We start from the raw sequence: 16869 nt of genomic DNA, 5'->3' as shown, positions 1-16869 counted from the left end.
GCATGGGTGGGCCAGAGGGTGGCATGAGTAGTCAGAGAGTGGCAGTGGTGACAGAGAGTGGCAGTGATGAAGAAGAGTGTCCCAAACAGGCTGGACACGTAGAAACAACAAGTTCGCAAAACTTGCGACCCGACAGGTAAGTTCGCAAATTGCGAAATTGTAAAAACCCTCGCGAACTGGCAGAAACACGCGCGAACACACAAAAAAAAAATCTGCAAATTCGCGGGAATTCGCGGATTTTGCGGTTTGCGAGTTCGCAAATCCGCAAAATTCGCGAACGCGAGATTCGCAAAATTCGCCCATGCTTACACCACACACTATTGTCTAATGTTTAGCCATTGTACAGAATATCTCTTAACTCAAACACCTATGTATGTATTGTGTTACTTACTTATTTTCTATATAAATAATTTCACAAATTGACCAAACCTTTAATGTGTGTAGCCAGCTTTCTTTCTGACATCACCCCAACACTGTGCATTGCCATTGTGTATAACTCTATTAGAATGTGTGTATTGCAGGCCTGGTGCTGCTTTTTACTGATTTCCTCATAGTGCTTTGGCCCATCTCATGTTTTTTTGCATTGGGTTTGTGTTTTTATCGCCGTCGAGGTGGTTGTATCGCGGACATTGGCCGCGGTTTCGGCAGAGTATCGCATGCTACTGCCTTGGTGTGAATTCCACATTGACACAGGGATATTTTCCCGCAATAGGCTGCGATGCGTAAAGGTGCGTTAGCATTTTTTGGTGATGTTTAGCATATGTTCGTGTGATTATACCCCACAGTGTGTTTAATAACACATTGTTAGGAAGAGGTACCTGTTGTGATGCTATTTTTAAAGTACATCGCCTCATTGTTGAAGTAAAAGCAATTCTGTTTCCCAAAATGCATTTTCAATGATGGCCTTCTTTAGTGTTTTGTACCGAATATATAAAACTGTTGAGTGCTGATTTTCTGGGGAGAGGGCCAAGTTTAAATATATAAAGATTGGTTTTAGTTTGTTCCTGTTGTACTTTTTTGGGGGCAAATTCGTACTTCTTGATTGATCTGCATTAATTTGAAAGCCAGTGGGAAAAGGTGAACTTATTTGAAAACAAATCTTTGAACGTGAAAGTGGGCCTTAAGTGGGAAGTGGTTTGAAAATCCTTTTTTCCCCTCTGGATTGTGAAAAAAATAACGTATGCTACGGAGAGAAGAGATCAATACACCCTTTTACCACTTTCACAGTTGAAAATTCCAGAGAATGCTCTGAGGGCACTAGTCCTACCACAGTGAAGTGGTATCGGAAAGTAAAAATTAGAAAAAGAGTTGTCCCACACAACAGCTGAAGAACAAAAGCATAAAGAAACTGTACTTTACCGGTGCACCTCAACCTTAAACGGAAGTGACGTATTGGCAAACCCAACGAGTTAGGAGGCAGCAAAGAAAAGTGAACATATGGTAAGTAGCAGGCTGGAAAAAAGTTGTTGTTATTGATTACAGCAGGTCTTGCAAAAAGGTGTTAGTAAAGCCTATTCAATGCCTAAAAAACGGCCTGGGAAGAAAGAGAAATCTTTAAGCATGGGCGAATTTTGCGAATTCGCGATCCGTGAATTTGCGGTTTTGCGAATTCGCGATCCCCAAAATTTGCGAATTCGTGCGAATTTGCGGATTTTTTTATTGTTGCGTGTTTGCGGGGCGCTTTGCGTGTTCACGGGGCGATTTGCGTGTTTGCGGGGCGATTTGCGTGTTTGCTGGGTTTTTTTGTGCAAGACCGCAATGCGCCGTCTGGTTCATCACTGCCACCCACTCATTTTTTTTGCCCGTCTGCCCTCTGTACCACTTGTTTTTGTGCCTTTCTGCCCTCTGCCCCACTCGTGTTTGTGCCCTTTTGCCCTCTGCCCCACTCGTTTTTGTTGTCTTTTGCCCTCTGCCCAACTCGTTTTTGTGCCATTCTGCCCTCTGCCCCACTCGTTGTTGTGTCCTTTCTGCCCTCTGCCCCACTCGTTTTTGTGCCATTCTGCCCTCTGCCCCACTCGTTGTTGTACCCTTCTGCGCCTTGCCCCACTCATTTTTGTGCCATTCTGCCCTCTGCCCCACTCATTGTTGTGCCCTTTCTGCCCTCTGCCCCACTCGTTGTTGTGCCCTTTCTGCCCTCTGCCCCACTCGTTTTTGTGCCATTCTGCCCTCTGCCCCACTCGTTGTTGTGCCCTTTCTGACCTCTGCCCCACTCGTTTTTGTGCCATTCTGCCCTCTGCCCCACTCGTTGTTGTGCCCTTCTGCCCCTTGCCCCACTCGTTTTTGTCCTATTCTGCCCTCTCCCCACTCGTTGTTGTGCCCTTTCTGCCCTCTGCCCCACTCATTGTTGTGCCCTTTCTGCCCTCTGCCCCTCATTTTTGTGCCATTCTGCCCTCTGCCCCACTCGTTTTTGTGCCATTCTGCCCTCTGCCCCACTCGTTGTTGTGCCCTTTCTGCCCTCTGCCCCACTCGTTTTTGTGCCTTTCTACCCTCTGCCCCACTCCTTGTTGTGCCCTTCTGCCCTCTGCCCCACTCCTGTTTTATTTTAGAATGGCGCCAGCAAGCTGCCAGCGCCATTCTAAAATAGTTACTAAGTTAGCTTCATCAGGAAGCACTAATAGATAAAATAAAGCAAGTGCTCGAGTTCAAGCTCAAATTCAGTTAAACTGGAGCACCTGCTTCATTTTATCTATTAGTGCTTCCTGTTGAAGCTAACTTAGTAACTATTTTAGAATGGCACTGGCAGCTTGCCGGCGCCATTCTAAAATAGTTACAAGCTTGAAGCTTGAACTTTTGCCCCCCCGGATCCATTCCGCTTGCGGATTCGCGGATTTTCGGCAAATTCGCGAGAATTTGCGGATCGCGAATTTGCCGAAAATCTGCAAAATCCGCGAGCGGAACGGATTTTGCGCCCATGCTTAGAAATCTTACACCAGGCCTTCTGCATCAAAGATGTGAAACGGTATCCTGTATACATAATCTTTACTCCTTCTGTTCTTCATAATAGAAAAGAGCTGAAAACATTTTTAAAACACTGGTTGTGACACAATGAAAAAGTCCACCCTTCTTTTCATAGCCCAGCAGCATCTAACTAGTTCCATGCTCTCATGGCTTCTCTGCCATTGATCTAGTAGAGTGATCCGCTGGCTTTCCACTCGGTTTGCCTTATTCAAATTCAATTTATGACCTACATAGATTTCAGAAATAAGAGATTAACTGGGAAGAACTGTATTTATCATGAATCAACTCTGAAAGTATTGTCTCCTGAACTTTAATAAGGTGGAAAGTAAAGTCTACGGCGTTTTTTTCTCTTGTAGGAATTTTTCAGGGTTTTTCTGAAGAAAATTATGTGGGAGAAAATCTGCAGGTGCGGTATTTACAGAGAAACTCAGGGGCATATTATCAAGGCAAACGATAAAATTATCACCGCTTTAGCAGCAGAAAACTGCTGCTAAAACGGCGATAATGGCCTTGATAATATGTTCTATGGAATTCCAATTGAAGCCCATGTTAGATGTGAAGGACATCTAACATGAGCTTCAATTGGAATTCCATAGAGCATATTATCAAGCACATTATCGCCGTTTTAGCGGCAGTTTTCTGCCGCTAAAGCGGCGATAATTTTGTCGCCTGTCTTAATAATATACCCCTTGGACCTCCAAGTCAGGAGCTCATTTTAATTGTTCTTTGATTTCCTGCAGTAATACTGCACAGATGAATACGTATATCATGGTGCATGGTATTTACAGAGGTAGTTTTGCCAAATTATTCTGAGTTCTGCACCTCTGACGTTGGTGTAAATTGGTAATATTGGGGCATATTATCAAGAACTGCAATAAAATTATCGCCGCTTTAGCGGCAGAAAACTGCTGCTAAAACTGCGATAATGGGCTTGATAATATGCTCTATGGAATTCCTATTGAAGCCCATGTTAGATGTAAAGGACATCTAACATGAGCTTCAATTGGAATTCCATAGAGCATATTATCAAGCCCATTATCGCCGTTTTAGCTGCAGTTTTCTGCCGCTAAAGCGGCGATAATTTTATCGCCTGTCTTAATAATATACCCCTTGGAGCCCCAAGTTAGGGGCTCATTTTCATTGTCCTTTTATTTCCTGCAGTAACACTGCACAGATGAATACGTATATCATGGTGCGTGGTATTTACAGAGGTAGTATTGCCAAATCATTCTGAGTTCTTCACCTCTGACGTTGGTATAAATTGGTAATATTGGTGCATATTATCAAGAACTGCGATAAAATTATCGCCGCTTTAGCGCCAGGAAACTGCCGCTAAAACGGCGGTAATGGGCTTGATAATATGCCCTTGCGAATTCCCATAGCAGCCCAGGTTAACAGCAGAACCTGGGCTTCTATGGGAATTCACAAGGACATATTATCAAGCCCATTATCGCCGTTTAAGCGGCAGTTTCCTGCCGCTAAAGCGGCGATAATTTTATCGCAGTTCATGATAATATGTCCCATTGTGTGTTACGCCTGTTCAGAGAAGCAGACATTCCGAACAAACATTTTTCCCGGAAAAAATCTACCTGCTTTTACCCGGCGAAAATCTTGCGGTGTAAAATACACAAGTGCATTAAATACCACCATTCTGAATTCCAATTCGTTTGCAAACTCCCCTTTGTCGACACAATGGGATCCCGGTGCAGACTGTAATGAGACCCTAAATGTGGCGGTAGTCTGGGAACGTGTGAATAAAAAGATGCGGAAATGTACCGTTGATTTGGGAATGCATGAAACATTTTGTCACACACTGTTAATCTATCACAAAAAATGGTTACGAGACTAGGATGCCTTGTCCCTTCTCCGTTGATGAAACTTGCAATGCAGGTGCCGTTTATTTTGCAGCTTTTGAAAACGCAAAGATTTAATTTTCAGGTTATAACCATCATTTTTGTCAAATAGGAGAGATCAAAGTGTGATTCGATTGTATAGCTTTTTATTTCTTGCAGACTGGTAAATTTGAAAATGGGACCTTATCAAATAATACGAATACTAATGTTAATAATAGGACTGATAATATTAATAGTAATAGTTCTTCTTCTTCAGAAAAGATGAATGGCAATATATGTATGTAGCATACAAGAAATTCCTACAGTGCGAATTATTTCGCACAAATGTCCTTTACGAGGAGGCAGAACACATCCTACTTATATTTCCAATCCTTTCAGAAACGCGTGACTTCTGTTTGATGCTCTATTTTATCACTCTTCTTGCCGCTGCAGTTGTGTTTTTGCGAGTTTTCATGTCGTCAAGCGAACCATCTGGTGCCTCGGTTGCGAATGCTTCTGTAATGTTCATGGTGATGGGGGAGTGCGGTGTTCCATTGCCAGCAGGAGCCCTAGAGGGCAGCCATTTACAAGCTCACTGCTATAGTCAGGGCTGGACACCTTTCCAATCAGATAGCTCGTGATCGAGCCGCGCGGCGGATGGGTTTTCAATGAAGCAGTGCTGCAGCTTGTGCTTGTTCTAGTCCTGAGTGTAGTCACTGGGGTGGATATAAGCTCGAGAAGCCGTGCCTTGGTGAGTTCTCCGCTGAGGCGGAAAGAAAAGGCCTAGGCTGCTCTTGCAGTAACTGTACCATGCTGAACGTGACTATTTTTCAAATACCATATTAATCAGTTGCGGTGTTACCTTACAGCAAAGTCTTCTCTACACTGCGTGGCAATGTAGGCGATATTTATATTCTGAATTCTACAACTGAGCATTATTGACAGTGTCTGGGCAGTTTTTATAAAGTCAGCAATAATTTAAATAAAGTTGTTTTGCATTTTATATAGTTCATAGGTATCAACAGTTTATTTGTAATGCACAGGCGTCTCATAGACTGCATTGCAAACAAATACACGCGTTAGCTCTTCCTGTATTATGTGAGTCAATAGTATTTATCAGGATGCTTCTCCCCTTTACAGTAGCAGGGCTTTCAAGAACTGTAAAAGAGTGTGACATGAAGCTGGCCTCAGTACAGTCGGCAAGCAGTTAAAGACTAACTCAAGGGAAGTGGTGTATGGTGCGCTAGGTACAGTAGATATAACCCAACACAAGGGCTACCCTGTACAACCACCAGACTAGGACCAACACATAATAAACACACAGCTGTCCCGTGGGACTCTTTCAAGGTGGGAGACCAATTCAGGATTTAGAGGAATCCAATAGTTAATAAACAACACATTTCTGCATACAACAAATATTTGTAAAACACTGCAGACCAAATAGTCTACAAATCAACAGATCCTGTTATTTCTGTCAATTGTATATATTCTGCACATAATCCGTATGCAGTCGAAGGTGAACCAAGCGCAGACAATGCAGTGCTCAAGCGTGAAACAATATATACAAGAACATATACATGAAGACCTTGTACAATCCCCTACCTGTACGCTACTACATTTTACAACGCTGTACTCTATGCTATTTCAATGTATAGAACTTCGCTGTACCCCAATGAACTCTAAATTAATCCACTCTGTCACCCCACTCTATGTTACTATAATGCTTACTTTTGCAATGTATGCCACTCCACTCTACATAAGTCGACTGCACTCTACTCCATTCTGCTCCACTCTACCCACCTCCACTGTACGCCACTATACTTCGCTCAACAACACTATACTCCACTCAAAAACAGTCTGCACTCTTCCACTGTACCACACTAAGCTCTACTGTATAGCACAGCACTGTACGGCAATATGCTCCTAAAATGCCACTCTACAGCACTCTACTTAATATCACTTTACAACACTCGATTCCACTCTACGACCCTCTGTGGAACTCCGTTTATGCAGCTCCATCCCAGTTAATATACTCTATTTTATTAGACACTACTCCACCGTAATTCTCTGTATTCCACTAATGCACTTAACGCCACTCCACTGTATGCTACTCTATGTCATTTAACTCTATGACAGTTTATCCCACTCCACTCTACCAAACTGTACAGTACTGTATTCTACTCTATGCCACTCCACTGTACAACACTTTAATCCTCTCTACTTCATTCTCTGCCCCTATACCCTAGTATACAACACTCTAATCCACTCTAGGACACTTTCAAACGCTTTACGGCACACCTCTACACTGTACGGTACAAAAACACCACTCCAGTTGATAAGAATTTACTCAACCCTACACTCCGCCTGTCCACTCTAGTGCACTTCATGCAACTGTACTATACAACATGTCACTACACTGTAGAAAAATGTAACCCACTGTGCACTATGCTACTCCATTGTACTCCACTCCACTTTCCTCGGCTCAACGCCACTCTAATCAACTCCACTCTACTCTACCCCCTCCGTTGTACCCACCTCCACTGTACAACACTCCCCTCCACACCATTCCACTGTGCACCACTCCACTCTACACTATTACACTGTACGCCACTCCACTGTACCACATTCCTCTCTACTCCACTCCACTCCACTCTTTGACACTATATTCCATGACAGGACACTGTACGAACCTCTCCTCCTCTCTACCATAATGCACTTAAAGACACTCCCCCCAAACAGCAAACTGCAAAGGTTGAATGTTTGTTTTAGTAAGGAAATCTTTATTTATTCTTTCTATATAAGCCAAACTTAAAATACACAAACATTGCAAATTCCTAAGTTATATTTGCACCATAAATTTATAATTTACCCACCGCTTTTAAACAATTATAACTCATGCTCTTTCTTACTTACTGCATTTAACGCGGTAGCCACACTACATTAACTAGAAACCACGCCTTCTCCATGCAGTGTTTACACTGTTTTATGTTTTCTCGCTTATACAATGTAAAATAGTAGCATTTACAAGAAAATGTTTTCTGAGAACACAGTGCATGGCAGACTGGTAGATTTGGTGGAGAGGAAGCATTCTGCTCATAAGCAACAAAATAAAGTGGCCTAGGTTACACTTGTAGTAAAAGGCAATAGTATGACAAGAAAAGCAAGAAAATGCTAACTTTAAAAATAGTACCATGATCTTGCAACAAGAACTAGAGGAGGATTTTAAAGATTTCCAGTATATGATCAGTGCTATCAAACAAAAGCATTAGCACGTTTCTAATAAGTACTCAAAACCTGACTTAAGATGATGGCATGAGCTCAGGTAATTGGAGAAAATCCTCCAATTTGGGGAGCTAGAACTTTCTCTCCCATTTGGAGCCTGACCACCATGGCCATGACCTCTAATGGAGACACCCGAAGGTGCATGGACGGTTCTGCCTCCCTGCACCCCCTCACAAGGATGTATGTCGTTACAACGCACGCTTTTACAACGCATGCCATTACGACGCAACATTTACGACGCAAGTCGTTACAACGCATCGCGTTGGAGGTGCTGGATAGTGAATAGTTTAATTTACTATTCCAACTCCAGTCCCCGTGGATAGTAGGGAAGGTGTTGGATAGTAATTAAACTATTCCCTATCCTAGAGCGCCCTCCAGCGCAATGCATTGTAATAACTGCGTTGTAAAAGTTGCGTCGTAATGGTAGTTTGTTGTAAAAGTTGCGTTGTAAAGGATGTTTCCCCCTCACAATGCTTTATTGGCTTCCCAAGGATTAGCTTCATCTCGTGAAACTTTTAATCACAAGGACTTTATCCCACAGTTTATCAACTGAGAACTACTCTCAAGGACTGGAGCTCTGTCAGGAGGTTTGAGTGGTTCTCCCCCTGGCCAATACAGCTGGGGCTATGGCTTTGATGCTATTCCCAGATGCTAGTGCCTTAAATGAATATGCATCTTGACTTCCGTATCATCAGTTATTAGCAAGCATATGACTAGCCAGATTATCACTAGCACCACAAACAAGCCAATATAATGACTTTCTGATCTAAATACTACATAACTCTTCCTGATTCATCTCATCACCTCCCTATAGAGGAGAACAACTTCTGGAACTAGTGTAGTTCAAATCAATACTTCAAAACCTTTTGCTAAACCTGATTGATCTTCCGAAAGTTAGATCCGTCTCCAGCAATATTTGCCAAGAAAACATAATCAAATGCCTTGGTTTCCACAAACTCACACTTTGCCTGGGATCAGATACTATTGTGGGGGGAGCAAAAGCTTATAGCATGTTGATTTGGAGGACTGGTAGAATCTTATGCTCTGACAGTTTGTGGGTTACATGTTATCTCAAGGTTAAACACGATTGGGGCCCTTTAGCCAAAACCATAGCTCTATTAAAAGTGGAAGTAGAGGCAGTGCAATCAGAAAAGGATGATCATATGACAGAAACTGATATCCTGCAGGGCAGAAGGTCAATAATATACAAGTAAAAAGATAAGACGCCATTTTTTGCATTGCTTTGGGATATACATAGGTAAGTACAAGTATCTCATTGTTTAGATCCCTAACAGTCATATACTAATCCGAGACAGGTGCAACTTCACACACTCAGTCAGCTGCCATTGCAGTGAACAGATGTTTCTATGGTGCAGGTGCTGCTGTCCCATTAGTTGCACTCAAATGGTTTGGCAAACAGCATGGCACATTTTTATTATTTATGTTGCGATGCTGTTGCACTTTATTTTATTAACCACTAAAGTTTGCAGATGAAAAAGCAATGTAGCCTTTATCTTGCCTTACTTAAAAAAGTATGCTGACTCTTGATCCATACTACTAGTGACTAGGAACAACACACTCCTATACACATTTTACAGATTACCTGTATGAAAGTTAGAAACAGTTTTTTAGATGAGCTATAACTAAAACAAAGGTAATACAACTTACACCTTTATACAGTGGTAATGGTACATCTGACCCCCCCCCCTGCCCCGGTCCAAAGCTTTCCCCAATGTGGTTGATATTGGGTAGGAGTAGTAAATCTTAACTCATCCTTGGCCTACATAAGGTTGATGTGAAGTGCTGAACAGCCCAGGAGTAGTGACTCTGCACTGGATGTATGTGTGTATGGGAAGGGTACGGTACAGGGATCGAGCAGGTCTGGGCAGAATATGTGTGGTTAGTGCATGTACTGGGTGTATAGTCCTGTCCCCTTGACATACCGCCGTAAAAAAATTGTTGTCCAGAGATTTTCATTTTTTATTTGTGTCTTTGTATCATTAGAGTAGTAATTCAGCTGGGTAGACATTGCTAATCTGAACCAAAGTTTTCTGGACGACATTTTTGAAAATGGCAGATGTGTTGCAGTGATGATGTAATATTTCAGGAACCATGAGACCTATATTCTTCATTTTGGTGTCAAAACATAGGTGTTGGGTGTCAAGTAGTGTTATAGAGACAGCAAATAATTCCTCAAAGCAACCCTTTTACCAGTTTCCAAAATGGCGACACTATAATAATGTGTTTCAGCCATCATAGTGGTAATTCATTTTTATATTGTTTTTCTTTCATGTTTTCGGATGATTCAAATTCGTAAACATGAGCGAAGCAGGTGGTACCTGAGGATATTTACCTTCTGACAGAGTGTCGCTAACTACAACATTTGAGCACTCCTTTAACAAAGAAAATGTTGTCATATGCCAAACTAAACTGAAAGAAAAGCTAACATCAATTGTGGCTTGTTAGACCTGGCACCATTGGCGTATGTCTCCCTTCCATTTTTTTGCTGTTGCCTCATGTGTTTTTGCTGGTGTTAGATGCTTTGGGCACTGTGCCACTGCTGTCCAGTGCCACAGTGCGAGTGCTCCCTACTGTAAATTGATATATTGATTAGTGGTTCCGTGACTGAATGTTTGGTTTACTTGTCAGACCCTAGTGTAAATCCAAATGCTGCTAGTGGGCTTGCAGCACTGGTTGTGCCACCCACAGAAGCGGCCCTGTAAAATATGTCTAAGGTCTGCCATTGCAGAGCCTGCGTGCAGTCTGGTACTGTCATGCTGACTGGGCAAGTGCACCCACTTGCCAGTCCCTAATCCGTCCCTTTTCTTTATTAGTCACCCCTATGGTAGGCCCAAGGGCAGGGTGCATTGCAAGTATTAGGTAGGGCAAGCCCTGATGTGTGTGACATGTCCTAATAGTGAATTACAGCCATTTTCGTTTTTCACTATTGCAAGGCTACCTGTTCTCCATAGGCCTGAATGTGCTGTTAGAATTATTACACTTTGTAATCCTAGCAGACTCAGAGAACATGGTAGACATTCGAGTTTATTATGCCTGGACTCAGAATAATAAAATACATCTTTTAGTGTAGTTTATCTTAATATTCTGTGTTTGCAAATACCACTTTTACAAAACAGGTATTTGCTTGCCTAACCATTTGAGCCTGCCTCTGCGAGGTTGTGTATTCCTTGTCTGGGTTTGTGTGTGACAGGGCTGGAGAATTCCAGGAGACAGGCTGGGTGAATAGGGAGATCTGCATCTAGATGGGAGAGAGGAGGTGCACATGGGACCTGAATAGGGCTGGGCCTTCCCTCTACAATGCTGGCTCCACCCCCTGTGGTGTGGCTGATGTCTCTGCCCTGCACACTGAAAGAAGAGGAGGAATTCTGGCAACAAAGTGCTCCAGGACTGTACTTGCCTTCCACAATGCTGGCTCAACCTCCTGTGGGGTGTCTGATGTGCCTGCCCTGTGCTGTGAAAGGGAAGGAGAAGTCTGGTAAGCAGAGTGCTTCAGAACTGGCTTGAACTGGGCCCAGGCCCCTCTCCTCTCAGAGAACAAAGGATTTTGGGGTATGAGTATTGGGACCCTGATCCCAAGAAATTAGATCACTTCTGGACTTACAAGACGAAACCTCTGCTGAGGAAAAGGAACCTGAAGAAACTGAGGATAGACTATTCCCAAGCTGAAGTGCTGCTTGGGGGATTGGCCTTCAGTGGTTGCCTGACTGCCAAAGAGAGGAGAAAGAACTTTAGACTTTTCTTTCAACTTGTGCAAAGATCTCCAAGGGCTTGGAAGAGAGCTTGCCACCTGACCGAAGTTCCAGGACCAGTGGACTTCACCAGCCTTTGTGAATTGCTGCTGGAAATAAGTGGCTACAGAGGTAGGGAGCTGTGACCGACTCTCCTGACCGGCCCGGTGTCCTGTAGGCACCGCACAAGCAACGTCCGCCTCGAACAAGGCAAGCTCTGTGCTCACCGACTCCGTCAACTAACCGCTACAACTAACTTGCTACACCGAATAGAACTGGTCTGACTGACGCGGTCACTGCTGCTGACTTCGAGTTCTGTGATCGCACCGGAGTTGGGCACCGCCTCGCACGCTTTGCGACACACCGCCCGACTCGCACCGCTGTCCGGACTGATCGACGCAAGCTCCCGAATTCAGGCTCGTTCTCTGCTCCGCAAGCTGCAAACACCGCCTCGCCCTGCAACGCAAGCCTTGGATCCACCGACTCTGCAAACGGGCTGCTGCCTGCATTGCATCGAGGGACAACGCGTCCTGCAACGCTTCTTTTCTGCACTCCATTATGAGCGTTTCAAGTTCAGGCAATCAAGGCAGCGGGAAGGAGAAACAATGGACGCCTTCCATGCGCGGTTGAGGGAACTAATAAGCACATGTCCAGACGATGATCTGACAAAAGAGGTGACGGCGCAGTTGATTCAAGGCTGCAAGAACAAACATCTCAGGACATTGATACTGAGACAACCCCGAATAACACTGGATGAAATTTTGTGGCTTCTGTGGATATGAAGAACACAACCAAGATGGCTGCCCAGCACGTGACAAGGCGTGCGCCAAGTGCGGAGGACTCAACTATTTTGCCAGTGTCTGCAGTGGTGGTGCGAGAGGAAGTTTTCAAGGACAAGGAACCGCAGGCAGAAAGACACCAACCAAAGTAGTCAGACAACTTGCTCTAGAGGAGGCACACCACTCGAAAGAAGCCAGAACACAGTCCCGCTATCCACAACGGTTAGATGACTCGTCGTCCGAGGATGAAGAAGAGTGCTACTACGTCTCGTTCGTGAGTGAACTCAAGAGAAGAAGGAGACCGCAACCGAAGTGCCGGATTCAAATTGACGGATCGACAGTCACTGGAGTCATAGATACAGGAGCCACAATCACTGTGATGGGCATTCAGCACTATAAGGCACTAGACCGCAACTGGTGCAGTCGAAAGCTCGTATTCTAACGTATGGCAGCAAGACACCGCTACCGGTGCGAGGGGAAATGACTGTACGAGTCAGGGCAGAGGATCAGGAACTGACAACTACTTTTCACGTGATTGACAAAGAGGCAGACTTGCTGGTAGGAAGTCACACAGCAGAAGATCTCAAGTTAATTGCTTTTGCTAATGCTGTCAAAGCACTGCACACGGAAGAAATCCTTCAAATGTTTCCGTCGTTGTTTCAAGGTCTGGGAACCATTAAAAGACCACAAGTCAAATTGCACATTGACAAGGCCATACAACCTATATCGTTGAGGCATTGGAGAATCCCATTCCATCTCCGATCGGCAGTTGAGCAAGAGCTGAGGAAGCTGGAGGAGCAAGGAGTAATAGAGAAGGTAACGGGGCCGACGTTGGCTTATTTTTTCATCTAAAAATTTCGTTTGGTTTGTTGTTTTATTTCATTGGTTTAATCTATTAAAGCACTTGTCTTTTTTATGTTAGTTTTGTGGTTTGGATACTACACTTACTTTTAAGGGGGTCTTTTATGAATTAGTAGTAAATTGGGCTGTTTCTTTTAGCGTTTTTTTCCTTCTTGTAGAGATATTTGGAAAATAGGCATCTAGCATAACTTTCAATTTCTGAAAATACTTATAGTTATTAAGCAAGGGTGAAATTTGCGAATTCGCGTTCCGCGAATACGCGGATTTCCCCGCGAAATCATAAAAAAATCTGCGAATTCGCAGATTCTTTTGCGATTTGCCCTGGAGTACTTTCTACTGGCTAATCCAGTAAGTGCTCCCACATTGGGTAAATGTATAGTGCTTTTACTACACTGCAGCTGCGTAAAGGGCCAGAAGATGTGTCTCCAGTGACCATGTGTGCCTGTGTTACAGGCACACATGGTCACTGGAGACACATCTTCTGGCCCTCAGTGTAGTAAAAGCACTATGGGGCAGATTTACAAGCAGCTTGTGCCTCTTTTGCACCGCAGTTGCGTCACTTTTGTGACTCAGCGGCAGCACAAAAGATGCGCCATGGTGCTGGGTATTAACAACGTGACGCATCCAAGAGATGCGTCACGTTGTAAAGCCCTGCGCCATCAGGAGGCATTCCGGCACAGGGGAGGGCTTTCCTGCGTAGGAACGCCTCCTAAAAGTGGCTGAGTGAATCTACAAGATTTCACTCAGTCACTTTTAGGCCAATGCTATGTCAAAACCCTGCGCCTGCTTGAAGCAGGTGCAAGGCTTGACGCAGCATTGGGAAGATAGGGCCCCCAGAGCATTGCTGGAGCTGCGTTGCGCTTGCGATGCAGCTCGAGCAATGCGCTGCTTTTACGGCACAGATGCGTGACGCATCTGTGCCGTTTTTGCCACATGGTGCGCCGCATTGTAAATGCGGCACACCATGGGTGGTGGAGCTGCAGCGCACAATAACTGACGCATCCCTGGGGATGCGCCAGTTATTGTAAATCCGCGCCTATACATTTAGCCATCGTGGGAGCACTTACTGAGTAGGCAGTAGAAAGTACTCCAGTTGAGTAGAGGTATTGCACAAAAAAGGTGGCATCTTCGTGGAAAAACACGCAGGGCGGGATTCATTCTGCCCCCTGTTGAACTCGTTTTTTGTGCCCTTCTGCCCTCTGTTAGACTCGTTTTTCCCTTGTTTTTCTGCCCTTCTGCCCTCTGTTTGACTCGTTTTTCCCTTGTTTCTCTGCCTTTCTGCCCCCTGTTAGACTCGTTTTTTGTGCCCTTCTGCCCTCTGTTAGACTCATTTTTCCCTTGTTTTTCTGCCCTCTGTTAGACTCATATTTTGTGCCCTTCTGCCCTCTGTTATTCCCTTGTTTTTGTGCCCTTCTGTCCTCTGTTAGACTCGTTTTTTGTGCCCTTCTGCCCTCTGTTAGACTCGTTTTTTTGCCTTTCTGCCCCCTGTTAGACTCGTTTTTTGTGCCCTTCTGCCCTCTGTTAGACTAGTTTTTCCCTTGTTTTTCTGCCCTTCTGTCCTCTGTTAGACTGGTTTTTTGTGCCCTTCTGCCCTCTGTTAGACTCATTTTCCCTTGTTTTCCTGCCCTTCTGCCCTTTGTTAGACTGCTTTTTGTGCCTTTTTGCCCTCTGCATCACCACATCATCACTCAGCGCTACCCCAGGATCAATCAGCAACACCACATTATCTCTCAGCACCACCATATTATCACTCAGCACCACCACAGCACCACTCAGCACCACCACAGCATCACTCAGCATCACTACAGCATCACTCAGCATCACCACAGCACCACTCAGCACCACCACAGCACCACTCAGTTTATTTATTTATTTTTAACATTTCTAAAGCGCTGCTTATACCCGTAGGCGTCTTGGCGCAGTTCCACCACAGCATCACTCAGCACCACCACAGCATCACTCAGCACCACCACAGCACCAATCAGCACCACCACAGCACCACTCAGCGCCACCACAGCATCACTCAGCACCGCCACTGCATCACTCAGCACCACCACATTATCACTCAGCACCACCACAGCACCACTCAGCACCACCACAGCATCACGAAGCAACACCACAGCATCACTCAGCACCACCACAGCACCACTCAGCACCACCACAGCACCACTCAGCACCACCCCAGCATCACTCAGCACCATCCCAGTATCACTCAGCACCACCACAGCACCACCACAGCACTACTCAGCGCCACCCCAGCATCAATCTGTGCAACCATTCAACAACAACTGGTTCAAATATGTTCTCTCAATGTTTCAAGCTTTATTAAAAATGTCACAAAAAGATGTTAATATTTAACTTCTGTTCTTGGATTTTCGTCACAATAAAATACACTGAACATAATCTTCACAAAAGTTATTTACAAAATTTTAAGCTATTGCCATTATAAATTAAAATCACTTTTATTTAAGTATTAATTATTTAAAAAAATTAAAAGCCATTGTAATTTGTAATATCAATACATCTAAGTCACGTAAATACAAAACATGTTGCATTACAAATGCTATAGGTGTCACATTTGTGAAAGTTATAACTATTGGCATTGTAAATGACAAAGCTATTAATTTAGCTATTTTCAAAACCAACACATAAATAAAAAAAAATTGTCATTTACAAGACCAATAGCTCAAACTTTCCTAATGCGAGACCTATTGCATTGCAAATGCTTGTTTTTATATCTGTCAGTGCTTCCTGTTGAGGTTTAATTTTCGTGACAGGCGCCTCATTGCCTACTTGTAACTATTCTCTGACCCTGCTTCAAGGGTCAGAGCAGGGTCAGAGAATAGTTGCAAGTAGGCAACGAGGCGCCAGGAAGCACTTACAGGCTTACAGCAGCAGGTGCCCAAGTTGAAGTTGATTTCTTTGTAACCCTTTTGTAAAAGGTTACAAAAAATTAGCTTCAACTTTTGCACCTGCTGCTGTAACCCTGTAAGTGCTTGGCTGAAAATTCGTCCCCTCTGGTTCGCGGAATTTACCGCGGTTTCGCGAGATTCGCGGATCGTGAAATCGTGGAAAATCTGCAAATTCCATGAGCGGAACGAATTTTCAGCCCATGCTTAATAGTTATTTATTACTGTTGTTAGCTATCATTGTTTGTTAAACTCACTGTGTTTGTAGTGTTTTGTAGCTCCTTGAAGTGTTGCAGTCTTTTTTCTTAGCTTTCCAATCCTGCTGAGTGATGCCATTGATTGTTTAGGAGACATTTCATTGTGCACTTTCATGGACTTTTTATACTGTAATCCAATTTGTTAACTGTGTAAAGTTTAATTTGATTGGTTGGTTGGAGGCTAGATTGAGGTTATTTTGCACCATTTATGATAAATACCTAATTAGTGTTTTCCTTATTCA

The 16869-nt window shown here is 43.9% G+C and overlaps 1 pseudogene; it reads left to right on the top strand.

The window, feature by feature from the left end:
* Positions 1–13042, top strand: part of LOC147728784 (uncharacterized) — a 104099-nt pseudogene extending 91057 nt beyond the window's left edge.
* The last annotated feature ends 3827 nt before the right edge of the window (positions 13043–16869 follow it).

Source organism: Lissotriton vulgaris, chromosome 3_1 (genome assembly GCF_964263255.1).
Source record: "Lissotriton vulgaris chromosome 3_1, aLisVul1.2, whole genome shotgun sequence".
NCBI classification, from domain to species: Eukaryota; Metazoa; Chordata; class Amphibia; order Caudata; family Salamandridae; genus Lissotriton; species Lissotriton vulgaris.
This window is presented reverse-complemented; position numbering and strand designations above follow the sequence as displayed.